Source organism: Bombina bombina, chromosome 8 (genome assembly GCF_027579735.1).
Source record: "Bombina bombina isolate aBomBom1 chromosome 8, aBomBom1.pri, whole genome shotgun sequence".
Classification (NCBI taxonomy): Eukaryota; Metazoa; Chordata; class Amphibia; order Anura; family Bombinatoridae; genus Bombina; species Bombina bombina.
In genome coordinates, this window is record NC_069506.1 from 318,605,590 (window position 1) to 318,627,212 (window position 21,623).

Below are 21,623 nucleotides of genomic sequence, written 5' to 3' on the forward strand. Positions count from 1 at the left end.
CGTTATCCCTATGTACCCCTAATCTGCTGCCCGTAACACCGCCGACCCCTATATTATATTTATTAACCCCTAATCTGCCGCCCCCAACGTCGCCGCCACCTACCTACAATTATTAACCCCTAATCTGCCGACCGGACCTCACCGCTACTATAATAAAGTTATTAACCCTTAATCCGCCTCACTCCCGCCTCAAAAACCCTATAATAAATAGTATTAACCCCTAATCTGCCCTCCCGAACATCGCCGACACCTAACTTCAAGTATTAACTCCTAATCTGCCGACCGGACCTCGCCGCTACTCTAATAAATGGATTAACCCCTAAAGCTAAGTCTAACCCTAACACTAACACCCCCCTAAATTAAATATAATTTTTATCTAACGAAATAAAATAAATCTTATTAACTAAAGTATTCCTATTTAAAGCTAAATACTTACCTGTAAAATAAACCCTAATATAGCTACAATATAAATTATAATTATATTGTAGCTATTTTAGGATTAATATTTATTTTACAGGCAACTTTGTATTTATTTTAACTAGGTTTAATAGCTACCTAGTTAAAATAATTACAAAATTGCCTGTATAATAAATCCTAACCTAAGTTACAATTAAACCTAACACTTCACTGTCAATAAATTAATTAAATAAAATACCTACAATTACCTACAATTAAACCTAACACTACACTATCAATAAATTAATTACATACAAATACCTACAAATAAATACAATTAAATAAACTAACTAAAGTACAAAAAATAAAAAAAGAACTAAGTTACAAAAAATAAAAAAATAATTTACAAACATTATAAAAATATTACAATTTTTATCTAATTACACCTACTCTAAGCCCCCCTAATAAAATAACAAAGCCCCCCAAAATAAAAAAATGCCCTACTCTATTCTAAAATAAAAATTGAAAAGCTCTTTTACCTTACCAGCCCTTAAAAGGGCCTTTTGCGGGGCATGCCCCAAAGAATTCTGCTCTTTTGCCTGTAAAAAAAAACATACAATACGCCCCCCAACATTACAACCCATCACCCACATACCCCTAATCTAACCCAAACCCCCCTTAAATAAACCTAACACTAAGCCCCTGAAGATCTAACTACCTTATCTTCACCGATCACCGATCCGTCCACAAGAGGATCAGAAGTCTTCATCCAAGCCCAAGCGGGGGCTGAAGAGGTCCATCATCGGGCTGAAGTCTTGATCCAAGTGGGGGCTGAAGAGATCCATCATCGGGCTGAAGTCTTGATCCAAGCGGGGGCTGAAGAGATCCATCATCCGGCTGAAGTCTTGATCCAACCGGGGGCTGAAGAGGTCCATCATCCGGCTGAAGTCTTCTATCAAGCGGCATCTTCAATCTTCTTTCTTCCGGATCCATCTTCATCCCGCCGATGCGGAACATCCATCCGGGCCGACGACTTCCCGACGAATGTCGGTTCCTTTAAGGGACGTCATCCAAGATGGCGTCCCTCGAATCCCGATTAACTGATAGGATTCTATCAGCCAATCGGAATTAAGGTGGGAAAATTCTGATTGGCTGATGGAATCAGCCAATCAGATTGAGCTCGCATTCTATTGGCTGATCGGAACAATAATTGTAGGTAGGTGGCGGCGACGTTGGGGGGGACAGATTAGGGGTTAATAAATATAATATAGGGGTCGGCGGTGTTAGGGGCAGCAGATTAGGGGTACATAGGGATAACGTAGGTTGCGGCGGTGTGCGGTCGGCAGATTAGGGTTTAACAAATTTTTATTAGAGTGGCGGCGATGTGGGGGGACCTCGGTTTAGGGGTGCATAGGTAGTTTATGGGTGTTAGTGTACTTTAGAGCACAGTAGTTAAGAGCTTTATGAACCTGCGTTAGCCCAAAAAGCTCTTAACTCCTGGCTTTTCTCTGCGGCTGGAGTTTTGTCGTTAGAGTTCTAACTCTCACTCCAGCCAAGACTCTAAATACCGGCGTTAGAAAGATCCCATTGAAAAGATAGGATACACAAATGGCGTAGGGGGATCTGCGGTATGGAAAAGTCGCAGCTGGAAAGTGAGCGTTAGACCCTTACCTACACGACTCTAAATACCAGCGGTAGCCCAAAACCAGCGTTAGTAGCCCCTAACGCTGGTTTTGATGGCTAACGCAAAACTCTAAATCTAGGCGTAAGTCCCCCTGCCAACAGTAAAACTCCCCCACCCACCAAACCCCCCAAAAACCTAACACTAAGAAAAACCTAAACTGCCCATTGCCCCTAAAGGGGCATTTGTATGGGCATTGCCCTTAAAAGGGCATTCAGCTCTTTTACAAGCCCATTAAATTCCTAATCTTAAAAATAATTTAAAAAATCTAACCCCCAAATAGGTACTCACCGTTCCTGAAGTCTGGCAGAGAAGGTCTTCTTCCAGGCGGCTCCATCATCTTCTGTCTTCATCCGGAGCAAATGTGGCGTTGAGCGGAGGTGCGGAGCTGGCTACCCTGATGCACGGATCCTCAGCGGTGGTATTCAGTGGAGGTTCCTCTTCATGCGATCGTCCGTCGCACACTGAAGATTGAATGCAAGGTACCCCATATTTATTGGGGTACTTTGCATTCCTATTGGCTGAAATTTTGAAATCAGCCAATGGGATGAGAGCTACTGAAATTTTATTGGCTGATTTGAACAGCCAATAGGATTTCAGTAGCTCTAATCCTATTGGCTGATTTCAACATCTCAGCCAATAGGAATGCAAGGTACCCCAAATTGAATGCGGTACCTTGCATTAAATTTTTTGTGTGCGCCAGAGATCGGATGAAGAGGAGCCTCCCCGCAGCTGAGAATCGCCGCCTCTGAAGACCGCCCCTGAGGACTGCCAAGAACCACTGTTAAGGAGCACAGCTCCGGATCCGCACATCAGGGAAGACCGCTCCACACCTCTGCTCAGCGCCACCTTCGCTCCAGATGAAGATAGAAGATGATGGAGCCGCCTGGAAGAAGGCCTTCTCTGCCGGACTTCAGGAACGGTGAGTACCTATTTGGGACTTAGTCTTAGGCTTTTATTTTTTGGGGTGGCTTTTTTTTAGATTAGGTTTTTTAGGGCAGTAAAAGAGCTGAATGCCCTTTTAAGGGCAATGCCCATACAAATGCCTCTTTAGGAGCAATGGGTAGTGTAGGTTTTTTAGTGTTAGTTTTTTTATTTTAGGGGTGGGGGATTTTTACTGTTAGGGGGGACTTAGTATTTTTTAAATGTAAAAGAGCTGTTTAACTTAGGGCAATGCCCTACTAAAGGTCCTTTTAAGGGCTATTGGTAGTTTAGTATTAGATTAGGAGGTGTTTTTTGGGGGGTGTTTTTATTTTTATAGGGGTATTAGTTTAGGTTTAAATTTTTTATTTTGGAAAGTTGTTTTTTTTTTTCTGTAATTTTACTTTTTTATTTGTTGTAATATCACCTTTGGGGTTTGTTATTTTTAAACATAGACTACCCTCTGGGAAGGATTATCGCCTATATATATATAAAAGCATTGGAGCTCTTTGCAGTTAAGTAGATGAAAACATATAAAATCATATTTATGCAATATTCATGTTTCATAAAGTGTTATACTGTGTATTTAATGTAAATATTTCACTTCCCAATGTTCTACACATAGTCCTATGTGTGTCTGTAAATATCTATACACAGGGATGGAACTACTATTGGTGCAGTGGCAATGGAGCCCAGGTGCTGGGGGGGGGGGGGGCATAGCAGTCAGTCTATACATAGGTATGTGCAGAATGTCTATAATACTAATGCTGGGGGGTCACATAGCAGTCAGTCTATACATAGGTGTGTGCAGAATGTGTACAATACTAATGCATGGGGGCCCCATAGCAGTCAGTCTATACATAGGTGTGTGCAGAATGTGTACAATACTAATGCTGGGGGTCCCATAGTAGTCAGGCTATACATAGGTGTGTGCAGAATGTGTACAATACTAATGCTGGGGGATCACATAGCAGTCAGTCTATACATAGGTGTGTGCAGAATGTGTACAATACTAATGCTGGGGGTCCCATAGCAGTCAGTCTATACATAGGTGTGTGCAGAATGTGTACAATACTAATGCTGGGGGGTCACATAGCAGTCAGTCTATACATAGGTGTGTGCAGAATGTGTACAATACTAATGCATGGGGGTCCCATAGCAGTCAGTCTATACATAGGTGTGTGCAGAATGTGTACAATACTAATGCTGGGGGGCCCCATAGCAGCCAGTCTATACATAGGTGTGTGCAGAATGTGTACAATACTAATGCTGGGGGGTCCCATAGCAGTCAGTCTATACATAGGTGTGTGCAGAATGTGTACAATACTAATGCTGGGAGGTCCCATAGCAGTCAGTCTATACATAGGTGTGTGCAGAATGTGTACAATACTAATGCAGGGGGTCCCATAGCAGTCAGTCTATACATAGGTGTGTGCAGAATGTGTACAATACTAATGCAGGGGGTCCCATAGCAGTCAGTCTATACATAGGTGTGTGTAGAATGTGTACAATACTAATGCAGGGGGTCCCATAGCAGTCAGTCAGGGGCGTATTAAGGCATAGGCCAACGAGGCCGGTGCCTAGGGCAGCAGATTTTTAAGGGGCAGCAGAATTTTGAGTCCCTAGGGCTACTTTACTGAACTCAGGGTCGGGTGGCTATGGGATTGTATGTGGGTGCGCATGACATGGTGACAGTGGAGGCGGAGCTCACTTGCGCAGCCTGGCCTGGACTGAGAGAGAATGCGGTATTCTTCCTGGCTCCACCGCGTGATTGAGATGCACACAGACTACACAGTGCAGTGTGCACTACAATGTGACCACTGTGAAACAGCATATGCATTAAAATACTTAAATGGATTAGTCACTAAATACTTGTACATTTACTGTTTGTCTATCCGTCATACATGCAAAGAATAAGTATTTATTGCTGAATCTATATAACTATGTGACTTAAAACACAACTGAAAATATGTTGCATGCATTTAATACATTCAGAAACAATACAAGTATATACTTTATTATGATTGTATCATGTGACTTTATCCCCTAGGATACAATTCCTAAACCTATCATAACTACTGTTGTATTTTTTTAAGTACTTTTAAAGGCCAGTTTGTATATTCATTACATATTTATCCAAGCAGATATTTTGCTTAAATAACTGTCAATCACTAAAGAAGATGTTTAAGGTTAAACAACTAGCTACTGACAAACTATCATACAGTGAAGAATATTTTTTTCCGATATAAACACTTTAATCATCTGACTTGCAAAATAATGTATTAATATGTATGTATGTGTGTGTGTGTGTGTGTCTATGTGTGATCAGAGTGAATGCAAGCCCTGGTGAACATCTAATTAAAAAGACATTATTTTTTATAATATTTACACCCTGCCCCAAAAATATTATGTCTAAAAAAAGGCCTTAAACCTGGGGTGGGGTGGGGGGTAGGGGGGTTGCAGAATTTTGAGTGCCTAGGGCAGCACAAAACCTAAATACGCCCCTGCTGTTATGGGACCCCCCAGCATTAGTATTGTACACATTCTGCACACACCTATGTATAGACTGACTGCTATGGGACCCCCCTGGATTAGTATTGTACACATTCTGCACACACCTATCTATAGCCTGACTGCTATGGGGCCCCCTAGCATTAGTATTGTACACATTCTGCACACACCTATGTAAAGACTGACTGCTATGTGACCCCCCAGCATTAGTATTGTACACATTCTGCACACACCTATGTATAGACTGACTGCTATGGGACCCCCAGCATTAGTATTGTACACATTCTGCACACACCTATGTATAGCCTGACTGCTATGTGATCCCCCAGCATTAGTATTGTACACATTCTGCACACACCTATGTATAGCCTGACTACTATGGGACCCCCAGCATTAGTATTGTACACATTCTGCACACACCTATGTATAGCCTGACTGCTATGGGGCCCCCCAGCATTATTATTGTACACATTCTGCACACACCTATGTATAGCCTGACTGTTATGGGACCCCCCAGCATTAGTATTGTACACATTCTGCACACACCTATGTATAGACTGACTGCTATGGGACCTCCATGCATTAGTATTGTACACATTCTGCACACACCTATGTATAACCTGACTGTTATGCAGGGGCGTATTAAGGCATAGGCCAACGAGGCCGGTGCCTAGGGCAGCAGATTTTTAAGGGGCAGCAGAATTTTGAGTCCCTAGGGCTACTTTACTGAACTCAGGGCCGGGTGGCTATGGGATTGTATGTGGGTGCGCATGACATGGTGACAGTGGAGGCGGAGCTCACTTGCGCAGCCTGGCCTGGACTGAGAGGGAATGCGGTATTCTTCCTGGCTCCACCGCGTGATTGAGACTCACACAGACTACACAGTGCAGTGTGCACTACAATGTGACCACTGTGAAACAGCATATGCATTAAAATACTTAAATGGATTAGTCACTAAATACTTGTACATTTACTGTTTGTCTATCTGTCATACATGCAAAGAATAAGTATTTATTGCTGAATCTATATAACTATGTGACTTAAAACACAACTGAAAATATGTTGCATGCATTTAATACATTCAGAAACAATACAAGTATATACTTTATTATGATTGTATCATGTGACTTTATCCCCTAGGATACAATTCCTAAACCTATCATAACTACTGTTGTATTTTTTTAAGTACTTTTAAAGGCCAGTTTGTATATTCATTACATATTTATCCAAGCAGATATTTTGCTTAAATAACTGTCAATCACTAAAGAAGATGTTTAAGGTTAAACAACTAGCTACTGACAAACTATCATACAGTGAAGAATATCTGTTTCCGATATAAACACTTTAATCATCTGACTTGCAAAATAATGTATTAATATGTATGTATGTGTGTGTGTGTGTGTGTGTCTATGTGTGATCAGAGTAAATGCAAGCCCTGGTGAACATCTAATTAAAAAGACATTATTTTTTATAATTTTTACACCCTGCCCCAAAAATATTATGTCTAAAAAAAGGCCTTAAACCTGGGGTGAGGTGGGGGGTAGGGGGGTTGCAGAATTTTGAGTGCCTAGGGCAGCACAAAACCTAAATACGCCCCTGCTGTTATGGGACCCCCCAGCATTAGTATTGTACACATTCTGCACACACCTATGTATAGACTGACTGCTATGGGACCCCCCTGGATTAGTATTGTACACATTCTGCACACACCTATCTATAGCCTGACTGCTATGGGGCCCCCCTGCATTAGTATTGTACACATTCTGCACACACCTATGTATAGACTGACTGCTATGCCCCCCCCAGCATTAGTATTGTACACATTCTGCACACACCTATGTATAGCCTGACTGCTATGGGACCCCCCAGCATTAGTATTGTACACATTCTGCACACACCTATGTATAGACTGACTGCTATGGGACCCCCCAGCATTAGTATTGTACACATTCTGCACACACCTATGTATAGACTGACTGCTATGGGGCTCCCATGCATTAGTATTCTACACATTCTGCACACACTTATGTATAAACTGACTGCAGGGGCGTATTTAGGTTTTGTGCTGCCCTAGGCACTCAAAATTCTGCAACCCCCCTACCCCCCACCCCACCCCAGGTTTAAGGCCTTTTTCTCCAACATAGGTGTGTCCGGTCCACGGCGTCATCCTTACTTGTGGGATATTCTCTTCCCCAACAGGAAATGGCAAAGAGCCCAGCAAAGCTGGTCACATGATCCCTCCTAGGCTCCGCCTACCCCAGTCATTCTCTTTGCCGTTGTACAGGCAACATCTCCACGGAGATGGCTTAGAGTTTTTTAGTGTTTAACTGTAGTTTTTATTATTCAATCAAGAGTTTGTTATTTTAAAATAGTGCTGGTATGTACTATTTACTCTGAAACAGAAAAGAGATGAAGATTTCTGTTTGTATGAGGAAAATGATTTTAGCAACCGTTACTAAAATCCATGGCTGTTCCACACAGGACTGTTGAGAGGAATTAACTTCAGTTGGGGGAACAGTGAGCAGTCTTTTGCTGCTTGAGGTATGACACATTCTAACAAGACGATGTAATGCTGGAAGCTGTCATTTTCCCTATGGGATCCGGTAAGCCATTTTTATTACAGACAGTAAATAAGGGCTTCACAAGGGCTTATTAAGACTGTAGACATTTTCTGGGCTAAATCGATCATATTTACACATATTTAGCCTTGAGGAATCATTTAATCTGGGTATTTTTTGTATAATTATATCGGCAGGCACTGTTTTAGACACCTTATTCTATAGGGGCTTTCCCTAATCATAGTCAGAGCCTCATTTTCGCGCCGGTATGGCGCACTTGTTTTTGAGAACAGCATGACATGCAGCTGCATGTGTGTGGAGCTCTGATACATAGAAAAGTCTTTCTGAAGGCATCATTTGGTATCGTATTCCCCTTTGGGCTTGGTTGGGTCTCAGCAAAGCAGATTCCAGGGACTGTAAAGGGGTTAAATATAAAAACGGCTCCGGTTCCGTTATTTTAAGGGTTAAAGCTTCCAAATTTGGTGTGCAATACTTTTAAGGCTTTAAGACACTGTGGTGAAATTTTGGTGAATTTTGAACAATTCCTTCATACTTTTTCGCAATTGCAGTAATAAAGTGTGTTCAGTTTAAAATTTAAAGTGACAGTAACGGTTTTATTTTAAAACGTTTTTTGTGCTTTGTTATCAAGTTTATGCCTGTTTAACATGTCTGAACTACCAGATAGATTGTGTTCTGACTGTGGGGAAGCCAAGGTTCCTTCTCTTTTAAATAGATGTGATTTATGTCATAAAAAATTTAGTAAAAATGATGCCCAAGATGATTCCTCAAGTGAGGGGAGTAAGCATGGTACTGCATCATCCCCTCCTTCGTCTACACCAGTCTTGCCCATACAGGAGGCCCCTAGTACATCTAGCGCGCCAATACTCCTTACTATGCAACAATTAACGGCTGTAATGGATAATTCTATCAAAAACATTTTAGCCAATATGCCCACTTATCAGCGAAAGCGCGACTGCTCTGTTTTAGAAAATACTGAAGAGCATGAGGACGCTGATGATATTGTTTCTGAAGGGCCCCTACACCAGTCTGAGGGGGCCAGGGAGGTTTTGTCTGAGGGAGAAATTTCAGATTCAGGAAAAATTTCTCAACAAGCTGAACCTGATGTGATTACTTTTAAATTTAAGTTGGAACATCTCCGCGCTCTGCTTAAGGAGGTGTTATCCAATTTGGATGATTGTGATTATCTGGTCATTCCAGAAACACTATGTAAAATGGACAAGTTCCTAGAGGCCCCGGGGCCCCCCGAAGCTTTTCCTATACCCAAGCGGGTGGCGTACATTGTTAATAAAGAATGGGACAGGCCCGGTATACCTTTCGTACCTCCCCCCATATTTAAAAAATTGTTTCCTATAGTCGACCCCAGAAAGGACTTATGGCAGACAGTCCCCAAGGTCGAGGGGGCGGTTTCTACGCTAAACAAGCGCACCACTATACCCATAGAAGATAGTTGTGCTTTCCAAGATCCTATGGATAAAAAATTAGAAGGTTTGCTAAAAAAGATGTTTGTTCAGCAAGGTTACCTTCTACAACCAATTGCATGCATTGTCCCTGTCACTACAGCCGCGTGTTTCTGGTTCGATGAGCTAGAAAAGGCGATTATTAGTAATTCTTCTTCTTATGAGGAGATTATGGACAGAATTCGTGCTCTTAAATTGGCTAATTCTTTCACCCTAGACGCCACCTTGCAATTGGCTAGGTTAGCGGCGAAAAATTCTGGGTTTGCTATTGTGGCGGGCAGAGCGCTTTGGTTAAAATCTTGGTCAGCGGATGCGTCTTCCAAGAACAAATTGTTTGACATTCTTTTCAAGGGGAAAACACTGTTGGCCCTGACTTGAAAGAGATTATCTCTGATATCACTGGGGGCAAGGGCCACGCCCTTCCTCAGGATAGGTCTTTCAAGGCCAAAAATAAACCTAATTTTCGTCCCTTTCGCAGAAACGGACCAGCCCCAAGTGCTACGTCCTCTAAGCAGGAGGGTACTACTTCTCAAGCCAATCCAGCCTGGAGACCAATGCAAGGCTGGAACAAAGGAAAGCAGGCCAAGAAACCTGCCACTGCTCCCAAGACAGCATGAGATGCGGGCCCCCGATCCGGGACCGGATTTGGTGGGGGGCAGACTCTCTCTCTTCACTCAGGCTTGGGCAAGAGATGTTCTGGATCCTTGGGCGCTAGAAATAGTCTCCCAAGGTTATCTTCTGGAAGTGATTCATCCTGTTCCATTAAAAGAACGAGGGATGGGGTTCTACTCCAATCTGTTCGTAGTTCCCAAAAAAGAGGGAACGTTCAGACCAATCTTAGATCTCAAGATCCTAAACAAGTTTCTCAAGGTTCCATCGTCCAAAATGGAAACCATTCGAACAATCCTTCCATCCAGGAAGGTCAATTCTTGACCACGGTGGATTTAAAGGATGCGTATCTACATATTCCTGTCCACAAGGAACATCATCGGTTCCTAAGGTTCGCATTCCTGGACAAGCATTACCAGTTTGTGGCGCTTCCTTTCGGATTAGCCACTGCTCCAAGGATTTTCACAAAGGTACTAGGGTCCCTTCTGGCGGTGCTAAGACCAAGGGGCATTGCTGTAGTACCTTACTTGGACGACATTCTGATTCAAGCGTCGTCCCTTCCTCAAGCAAAGGCTCACACGGACATAGTCCTGGCTTTTCTCGGATCTCACGGATGGAAAGTGAACGTGGAAAAGAGTTCTCTATCTCCGTCGACAAGAGTTCCCTTCTTGGGAACAATAATAGACTCTTTAGAAATGAGGATTTTTCTGACAGAGACCAGAAAAACAAAACTTCTAAACTCTTGTCGGATACTTCATTCCGTTCCTCTTCCTTCCATAGCGCAGTGCATGGAAGTGATAGGTTGGATGGTAGCGGCAATGGACATAGTTCTTTTTGCGCGCATTCATCTAAGACCATTACAACTGTGTATGCTCAGTCAGTGGAATGGGGACTATACAGACTTGTCTCCGAAGATACAAGTAAATCAGAGGACCAGAGACTCACGCCGTTGGTGGCTGTCCCTGGACAACCTGTCACAAGGGGTGACCTCATTGTCACGACCGACGCCAGTCTGATGGGCTGGGGCGCGGTCTGGGGATCCCTGAAAGCTCAGGGTCTTTGGTCTCGGGAAGAATCTCTTCTACCGATAAATATTCTGGAAATGAGAGCGATATTCAATGCTCTCAAGGCTTGGCCTCAGCTAGCGAGGGCCAAGTTCATACGGTTTCAATCAGACAACATGACGACTGTTGCGTACATCAACCATCAGGGGGGAACAAGGAGTTCCCTGGCGATGGAAGAAGTGACCAAAATCATTCAATGGGCGGAGACTCGCTCCTGCCACCTGTCTGCAATCCACATCCCAGGAGTGGAAAATTGGGAAGCGGATTTTCTGAGTCGTCAGACATTGCATCCGGGGGAGTGGGAACTCCATCCGGAAATCTTTGCCCAAATCACTCAACTGTGGGGCATTCCAGACATGGATCTGATGGCCTCTCGTCAGAACTTCAAGGTTCCTTGCTACGGGTCCAGATCCAGGGATCCCAAGGCGACTCTAGTAGATGCACTAGTAGCACCTTGGACCTTCAAACTAGCTTATGTATTCCCGCCGTTTCCTCTCATCCCCAGGCTGGTAGCCAGGATCAATCAGGAGAGGGCGTCGGTGATCTTGATAGCTCCTGCGTGGCCACGCAGGACTTGGTATGCAGATCTGGTGAATATGTCATCGGCTCCACCATGGAAGCTACCTTTGAGACGAGACCTTCTTGTTCAAGGTCCGTTCGAACATCCGAATCTGGTCCCACTCCAGCTGACTGCTTGGAGATTGAACGCTTGATCTTATCAAAGCGAGGGTTCTCAGATTCTGTTATTGATACTCTTGTTCAGGCCAGAAAGCCTGTAACTAGAAAAATTTACCACAAAATATGGAAAAAATATATCTGTTGGTGTGAATCTAAAGGATTCCCTTGGGACAAGGTAAAGATTCCTAGGATTCTATCCTTTCTTCAAGAAGGATTGGAGAAAGGATTATCTGCAAGTTCCTTGAAGGGACAGATTTCTGCCTTGTCTGTGTTACTTCACAAAAAGCTGGCAGCTGTGCCAGAAGTTCAAGCCTTTGTTCAGGCTCTGGTTAGAATCAAGCCTGTTTACAAACCTTTGACTCCTCCTTGGAGTCTCAACTTAGTTCTTTCAGTTCTTCAGGGGGTTCCGTTTGAACCCTTACATTCCGTTGATATTAAGTTATTATCTTGGAAAGTTGCAATTTCTTCTGCTAGAAGAGTTTCAGAATTATCTGCTCTGCAGTGTTCTCCTCCTTATCTGGTGTTCCATGCAGATAAGGTGGTTTTACGTACTAAACCTGGTTTTCTTCCAAAAGTTGTTTCTAACAAAAACATTAACCAGGAGATAGTCGTGCCTTCTTTGTGTCCGAAACCAGTTTCGAAGAAAGGAACGTTTGTTGCACAATTTGGATGTTGTTCGCGCTCTAAAATTCTATTTAGATGCTACAAAGGATTTTAGACAAACATCTTCCTTGTTTGTTGTTTATTCTGGTAAAAGGAGAGGTCAAAAAGCAACTTCTACCTCTCTCTCTTTTTGGATTAAAAGCATCATCAGATTGGCTTACGAGACTGCCGGACGGCAGCCTCCTGAAAGAATCACAGCTCATTCCACTAGGGCTGTGGCTTCCACATGGGCCTTCAAGAACGAGGCTTCTGTTGATCAGATATGTAGGGCAGCGACTTGGTCTTCACTGCACACTTTTACCAAATTTTACAAGTTTGATACTTTTGCTTCTTCTGAGGCTATTTTTTGGGAGAAAGGTTTTGCAAGCCGTGGTGCCTTCCATTTAGGTGACCTGATTTGCTCCCTCCCTTCATCCGTGTCCTAAAGCTTTGGTATTGGTTCCCACAAGTAAGGATGACGCCGTGGACCGGACACACCTATGTTGGAGAAAACAGAATTTATGTTTACCTGATAAATTACTTTCTCCAACGGTGTGTCCGGTCCACGGCCCGCCCTGGTTTTTTAATCAGGTCTGATAATTTATTTTCTTTAACTACAGTCACCACGGTATCATATGGTTTCTCCTATGCAAATATTCCTCCTTAACGTCGGTCGAATGACTGGGGTAGGCGGAGCCTAGGAGGGATCATGTGACCAGCTTTGCTGGGCTCTTTGCCATTTCCTGTTGGGGAAGAGAATATCCCACAAGTAAGGATGACGCCGTGGACCGGACACACCGTTGGAGAAAGTAATTTATCAGGTAAACATAAATTCTGTTTTTTAGACATAATATTTTTGGGGCAGGGTGTAAAAATTATAAAAAATAATGTCTTTTTAATTAGATGTTCACCAGGGCTTGCATTCACTCTGATCACACATAGACACACACACATACATACATATTAATACATTATTTTGCAAGTCAGATGATTAAAGTTTTTATATCGGAAAAAAATATTCTTCACTGTATGATAGTTTGTCAGTAGCTAGTTGTTTAACCTTAAACATCTTCTTTAGTGATTGACAGTTATTTAAGCAAAATATCTGCTTGGATAAATATGTAATGAATATACAAACTGGCCTTTAAAAGTACTTAAAAAAATACAACAGTAGTTATGATAGGTTTAGGAATTGTATCCTAGGGGATAAAGTCACATGATACAATCATAATAAAGTATATACTTGTATTGTTTCTGAATGTATTAAATGCATGCAACATATTTTCAGTTGTGTTTTAAGTCACATAGTTATATAGATTCAGCAATAAATACTTATTCTTTGCATGTATGACAGATAGACAAACAGTAAATGTACAAGTATTTAGTGACTAATCCATTTAAGTATTTTAATGCATATGCTGTTTCACAGTGGTCACATTGTAGTGCACACTGCACTGTGTAGTCTGTGTGAGTCTCAATCACGCGGTGGAGCCAGGAAGAATACCGCATTCCCTCTCAGTCCAGGCCAGGCTGCGCAAGTGAGCTCCGCCTCCACTGTCACCATGTCATGCGCACCCACATACAATCCCATAGCCACCCGGCCCTGAGTTCAGTAAAGTAGCCCTAGGGACTCAAAATTCTGCTGCCCCTTAACAATCTGCTGCCCTAGGCACCGGCCTCGTTGGCCTATGCCTTAATACGACCCTGCATAACAGTCAGGTTATACATAGGTGTGTGCAGAATGTGTACAATACTAATGCATGGGGGTCCCATAGCAGTCAGTCTATACATAGGTGTGTGCAGAATGTGTACAATACTAATGCATGGGGGTCCCATAGCAGTCAGTGTATACATAGGTGTGTGCAGAATGTGTACAATACTAATGCATGGGGGTCCCATAGCAGTCAGTCTATACATAGGTGTGTGCAGAATGTGTACAATACTAATGCTGGAGGGTCCCATAACAGTCAGGCTATACATAGGTGTGTGCAGAATGTGTACAATAATAATGCTGGGGGGCCCCATAGCAGTCAGGCTATACATAGGTGTGTGCAGAATGTGTACAATACTAATGCTGGGGGTCCCATAGTAGTCAGGCTATACATAGGTGTGTGCAGAATGTGTACAATACTAATGCTGGGGGATCACATATCAGTCAGTCTATACATAGGTGTGTGCAGAATGTGTACAATACTAATGCTGGGGGTCCCATAGCAGTCAGTCTATACATAGGTGTGTGCAGAATGTGTACAATACTAATGCTGGGGGGTCACATAGCAGTCAGTCTATACATAGGTGTGTGCAGAATGTGTACAATACTAATGCATGGGGGTCCCATAGCAGTCAGTCTATACATAGGTGTGTGCAGAATGTGTACAATACTAATGCTGGGGGGCCCCATAGCAGCCAGTCTATACATAGGTGTGTGCAGAATGTGTACAATACTAATGCTGGGGGGTCCCATAGCAGTCAGTCTATACATAGGTGTGTGCAGAATGTGTACAATACTAATGCTGGGGGGTCCCATAGCAGTCAGTCTATACATAGGTGTGTGCAGAATGTGTACAATACTAATGCAGGGGGTCCCATAGCAGTCAGTCTATACATAGGTGTGTGCAGAATGTGTACAATACTAATGCAGGGGGTCCCATAGCAGTCAGTCTATACATAGGTGTGTGTAGAATGTGTACAATACTAATGCAGGGGGTCCCATAGCAGTCAGTTTATACATAAGTGTGTGCAGAATGTGTAGAATACTAATGCATGGGAGCCCCATAGCAGTCAGTCTATACATAGGTGTGTGCAGAATGTGTACAATACTAATGCTGGGGGGTCCCATAGCAGTCAGTCTATACATAGGTGTGTGCAGAATGTGTACAATACTAATGCTGGGGGGTCCCATAGCAGTCAGGCTATACATAGGTGTGTGCAGAATGTGTACAATACTAATGCTGGGGGGGCATAGCAGTCAGTCTATACATAGGTGTGTGCAGAATGTGTACAATACTAATGCTAGGGGGCCCCATAGCAGTCAGGCTATAGATAGGTGTGTGCAGAATGTGTACAATACTAATCCAGGGGGGTCCCATAGCAGTCAGTCTATACATAGGTGTGTGCAGAATGTGTACAATACTAATGCTGGGGGGTCCCATAACAGTCAGGTTATACATAGGTGTGTGCAGAATGTGTACAATACTAATGCTGGGGGGTCCCATAACAGTCAGGCTATACATAGGTGTGTGCAGAATGTGTACAATAATAATGCTGGGGGGCCCCATAGCAGTCAGGCTATACATAGGTGTGTGCAGAATGTGTACAATACTAATGCTGGGGGGCCCCATAGCAGTCAGGCTATACATAGGTGTGTGCAGAATGTGTACAATACTAATGCTGGGGGGTCACATAGCAGTCAGTCTATACATAGGTGTGTGCAGTATGTGTACAATACTAATGCAGGGGGGCCCATAGCAGTCAGTCTATACATAGGTGTGTGCAGAATGTGTACAATACTAATACTGGGGGGCCACATAGCAGTCAGGCTATACATAGGTGTGTGCAGAATGTGTACAATACTAATGCTGGGTTCCCATAGCAGTCAGTCTATAGATAGGTGTGTGCAGAATGTGTACAATACTAATGCTGGGGGGTCCCATAACAGTCAGGCTATACATAGGTGTGTGCAGAATGTGTACAATACTTATGCTGGGGGGTCCCATAGCAGTCAGTCTATACATAGGTGTGTGCAGAATGTGTACAATACTAATGCTGGGGGTCCCATAGCAGTCAGGCTATACATAGGTGTGTGCAGAATGTGTACAATACTAATGCTGGGTTCCCATAGCAGTCAATCTATACATAGGTGTGTGCAGAATGTGTACAATACTAATGCTGGGGGTCCCATAGCAGTCAGGCTATACATAGGTGTGTGCAGAATGTGTACAATACTAATGCAGGGGGGCCCATAGCAATCAGTCTATACATAGGTGTGTGCAGAATGTGTACAATACTAATGCTGGGGGGGTCACATAGCAGTCAGTCTATACATAGGTGTGTGCAGAATGTGTACAATACTAATGCATGGGGGCCCCATAGCAGTCAGTCTATACATAGGTGTGTGCAGAATGTGTACAATACTAATGCAGGGGGGCCCATAGCAGTCAGTCTATACATAGATGTGTGCAGAATGTGTACAATAGTAATGCTGGGGGGTCCCATAGCAGTCAGTCTATACATAGGTGTGTGCAGAAAGTGTACAATAGTAATGCTGGGGGGTCCCATAGAAGTCAGTCTATACATAGGTGTGTGCAGAGTGTGTACAATACTAATGCTGGGGGGCCCATAGCAGTCAGTCTATACATAGGTGTTTGCAGAATGTGTACAATACTAATGCTGGGGGGCCCATAGCAGTCAGGCTATACATAGGTGTGTGCAGAATGTGTACAATACTAATGCATGGGGGTCCCATAGCAGTCAGTCTATACATAGGTGTGTGCAGAATGTGTACAATACTAATGCATGGGGGTCCCATAGCAGTCAGTCTATACATAGGTGTGTGCAGAATGTGTACAATACTAATGCTGGGGGGCCCAATAGCAGTCAGTCTATATATAGGTGTGTGCAGAATGTGTACAATACTAAGGCATGGGGGTCCCATAGCAGTCAGTCGATACATAGGTGTGTGCAGAATGTGTACAATACTAATGCTGGGGGTCCCATAGCAGTCAGGCTATACATAGGTGTGTGCAGAATGTGTACAATACTAATGCTGGGGGATCACATAGTAGTCAGCCTATACATAGGTGTGTGCAGAATGTGTACAATACTAATGCTGGGGCTCCCATAGCAGTCAGTCTATACATAGGTGTGTGCAGAATGTGTACAATACTAATGCTGGGGGGTAACATAGCAGTCAGTCTATACATAGGTGTGTGCAGAATGTGTACAATACTAATGCTGGGGGGCCCCATAGCAGTCAGTCTATACATACGTGTGTGCAGAATGTGTACAATACTAATGCTGGGGGGTCACATAGCAGTCAGTCTCTACATAGGTGTGTGCAGAATGTGTACAATACTAATGCTGGGGGGTCCCATAGCAGTCAGTCTATACATAGGTGTGTGCAGAATGTGTACAATACTAATGCTGGGGGGCCCCATAGCAGTCAGTCTATACATAGGTGTGTGCAGAATGTGTACAATACTAATACTGGGGGCCCATAGCAATCAGTCTATACATAGGTGTGTGCAGAATGTGTACAATACTAATGCTGGGGGGGCCATAGCAGTCAGTCTATACAGTGGGGGGCCCATAGCAGCCAGGCTATACATAGGTGCGTGCAGAATGTGTACAATACTAATGCATTGGGGTTCCATAGCAGTCAGTCTATACATAGGTGTGTGCAGAATGGGTACAATACTAATGCTAGGGGGCCCAATAGCAGTCAGTCTATACATAGGTGTGTGCAGAATGTGTACAATACTAATGCTGGGGGGTCCCATAGCAGTCAGTCTATACATAGGTGTGTGCAGAATGTGTACAATACTAATGCATGGGGGTCCCATAGCAGTCAGTATATACATAGGTGTGTGCAGAATGTGTACAATACTAATGCAGGGGGTCCCATAGCAGTCAGTTTATACATAAGTCTGTGCAGAATGTGTACAATACTAATGCATGGGAGCCCCATAGCAGTCAGTCTATGCATAGGAGTGTGCAGAATGAGTACAAAACTAATGCTGGGGGGTCCCATAGCACTCAGTCTATACATAGGTGTGTTCAGAATGTGTACAATACTAATGCTGGGGGGTCCCCATAGCTGTCAGGCTATACATAGGTGTTTGCAGAATGTGTACAATACTAATGCTGGGGCGGCATAGCAGTCAGTCTATACATAGGTGTGTGCAGAATGTGTACAATACTAATGCTAGGGGGCCCCATAGCAGTCAGGCTATAGATAGGTGTGTGCAGAATGTGTACAATACTAATGCAGGGGGTCCCATAGCAGTCAGTCTATACATAGGTGTGTGCAGAATGTGTACAATACTAATGAAGGGGGGCCCATAGCAGTCAGTCTAAACATAGGTGTGTGCAGAATGTGTAGAATACTAATGCTGGGGGCTCCCATAGCAGTCAATCTATACATAGGTGTGTGCAGAATGTGTACAATACTAATGCAGGGGGGCCCCATAACAGTCAGGCTATACATAGGTGTGTGCAGAATGTGTACAATACTAATGCTGGGGGGCCCATAGCAGTCAGTCTATACATAGGTGTGTGCAGAATGTGTACAATACTAATGCTGGGGGTCCCATAGCAGTCAGTCTATACATAGGTGTGTGCAGAATGTGTACAATACTAATGCATTGGGGTCCCACAGCAGTCAGTCTATACATAGGTGTGTGCAGAATGTGTACAATACTAATGCAGGGGGGCCCCATAGCAGTCAGTCTATACATAGGTGTGTGCAGAATGTGTACAATACTAATGCTGGGGGGGTCCCATAGCAGTCAGTCTATACATAGGTGTGTGCAGAATGTGTACAATACTAATGCTGGGGGGTCCCATAGCAGTCAGTCTATACATAGGTGTGTGCAGAATGTGTACAATACTAATGCTGGGGGGGGTCCCATAGCAGTCAGTCTATACATAGGTGTGTGCAGAATGTGTACAATACTAATGCTGGGGGGTCCCATAGCAGTCAGTCTATACATAGGTGTGTGCAGAATGTGTACAATACTAATGCTGGGGGCCCCATAGCAGTCAGTCTATACATAGGTGTGTGCAGAATGTGTACAATACTAATGCTGCGGGTCACATAGCAGTCAGTCTATACATAGGTGTGTGCAGAATGTGTACAATACTTATGCTGGGGGTTCCCATAGCAGTCAGTCTATACATAGGTGTTTGCAGAATGTGTACAATACTATAGGTGTGTGCGGAATGTGTACAATACTAATGCTGGGAGGTCCCATAGCAGTCAGTCTATACATAGGTGTGTGCAGAATGTGTACAATACTAATGCTGGGGGGTTCCATAGCAGTCAGTCTATACATAGGTGTGTGTAGAATGTGTACAATACTAATGCTGGGAGGTCCCATAGCAGTTAGTCTATACATAGGTATGTGCAGAATGTGTACAATACTAATGCTGGGGGGTCCCATAGCAGTCAGGCTATACATAGGTGTGTGCAGAATGTGTACAATACTAATGCTGGGGGGTCCCATAGCAGTCAGTCTATACATAGGTGTGTGCAGAATGTGTACAATACTAATGCATGGGGGTCCCATAGCAGTCAGTCTATACATAGGTGTGTGCAGAATGTGTACAATACTAATGCATGGGGGTCACATAGCAGTCAGGCTATACATAGGTGTGTGCAGAATGTGTACAATACTAATGCATGGGGGTCCCATAGCAGTCAGTCTATACATAGGTGTGTGCAGAATGTATACAATCCTAATGCAGGGGAGTCTTTTATTAGCGCAGGTTGCAGGGTCATTACACAGGGCAACATGTATATTATTACTATTTCATCTGAGTTACCTTTGGGGGGGGGGTCCAAAAAATATTTGCACCAGGTCCCTCAGTTAAGAAGGTCAGCTACTGTCAATACCTATATATAATCATATATATATATATATATAGATACCAAAATACCATTTTATATATATATATATATATATATATATATATATATATATATATATATATATATATATATATATATATATATATAGGTTCTAATATAGCGCACTCTCACTCACAAGTACATTCGCCAGGGTGCGAGCAGTTAAATATAACAAATTACAATGATGGCACTCACTGGTCTTTTGTCAATATGTAGTATTTAATCCATTTGACGTTTCGGGGGACACCTCCTCCCACAGGGGAATAGAACATAATCTGCTATGGGAAGAACATTGGAAAGTGAAATATTCATATTTTTATTTTGTGTCAGCGCACTTGAGAAAATGCAATCTGGTTTGCGTGCGAGTAGCGTGTTTTTTCCACTTTTTTTGTTCAATTGACAATTATGGGGGGAATACGTAATCACGCACGCGACATTCTAAGTTTCAGTTTTTACACGAATCAGGTGTTCGCACGAGCGAAAACAGTTTACTTTCAACTTGTAGTACAAGCGCTCGAGCTAGAGCGTTAAATAGGACATTAAACACTAAATAAATGCTAGACAGAATGAAGCATCCAAAGAAAAGAATAACAAGTAGATGTATTTTTAAACTTTCATTAGCTGTTTAAATATTGGCAAAATAAGTGTAAAGTTTTAGTGTCTATAAAACAATGGGAGCTGCCATGTTGTAACTTAGGTTACCTTCTCTGCTGTAGCCAATTAGAGACAGTTATAAATAGGTCATAGAGTGTGCAGCCAATGGCTGTGTGGAATATATCAGTGTTCTGCACTTCCACTTCTAACAGGAACTGAAACCCTCACAATTTCAGAATGGAATTACAGGAAAAGGGAACAAAATAAATAATGAAAGTATATTGTAGTGTTTTTTTTATATATGCAATTTATCATTTTATATTACCATCTCAAAGTGTTTCCTGTTCCTTTATTGTTTATTTTATGTATAAAATTTGCATTCCAACATATTATAGTTTTCTCATTGTATATTGAATTAGCTGTCATCATGCTTTCATTTTGGCCTCATAAGTTTTACTTCTGTGAAGATCTCTGTAAATCCTTGCAAGATTCTACTTGAAAATTCCAAGATGCCGTTGTATTTTATTGTTTGTTATTTTGTGCGTTTTTTTTAGTCAAGAGCAAAAAAAAAGCACACTGGCATCCAGAAATATTGTAAAGTAACCCAGGTAAATGTATTTGTTGTCTGATTTATTACAATAGCTCTGAAATCAATAAAAACAAACAGTATGCTTTTAAAGGACTGGAATCCAGGCCTGTGTGTCACATTATTATATAATGCATTTTTTTTACATTAACATTAGTATAAATACAGTGGTGATGTTATTCTCTAGACATTTATATTCATTTGAAATGTTGTCTTTTAGGAATAAAAAAAGGTATAATTTAACTAATAGATGTTTCTCTCTTCTCTGTCCCCTTTCA

At 42.7% G+C, this 21,623-nt stretch overlaps 1 protein-coding gene across 1 annotated transcript in view; it reads left to right on the forward strand.

The window, feature by feature from the left end:
* The window catches only part of SCN3B (sodium voltage-gated channel beta subunit 3), a 115,312-nt gene that overhangs the window by 30,152 nt on the left and 63,537 nt on the right, over positions 1-21,623 (forward strand). The window lies entirely within an intron of this gene.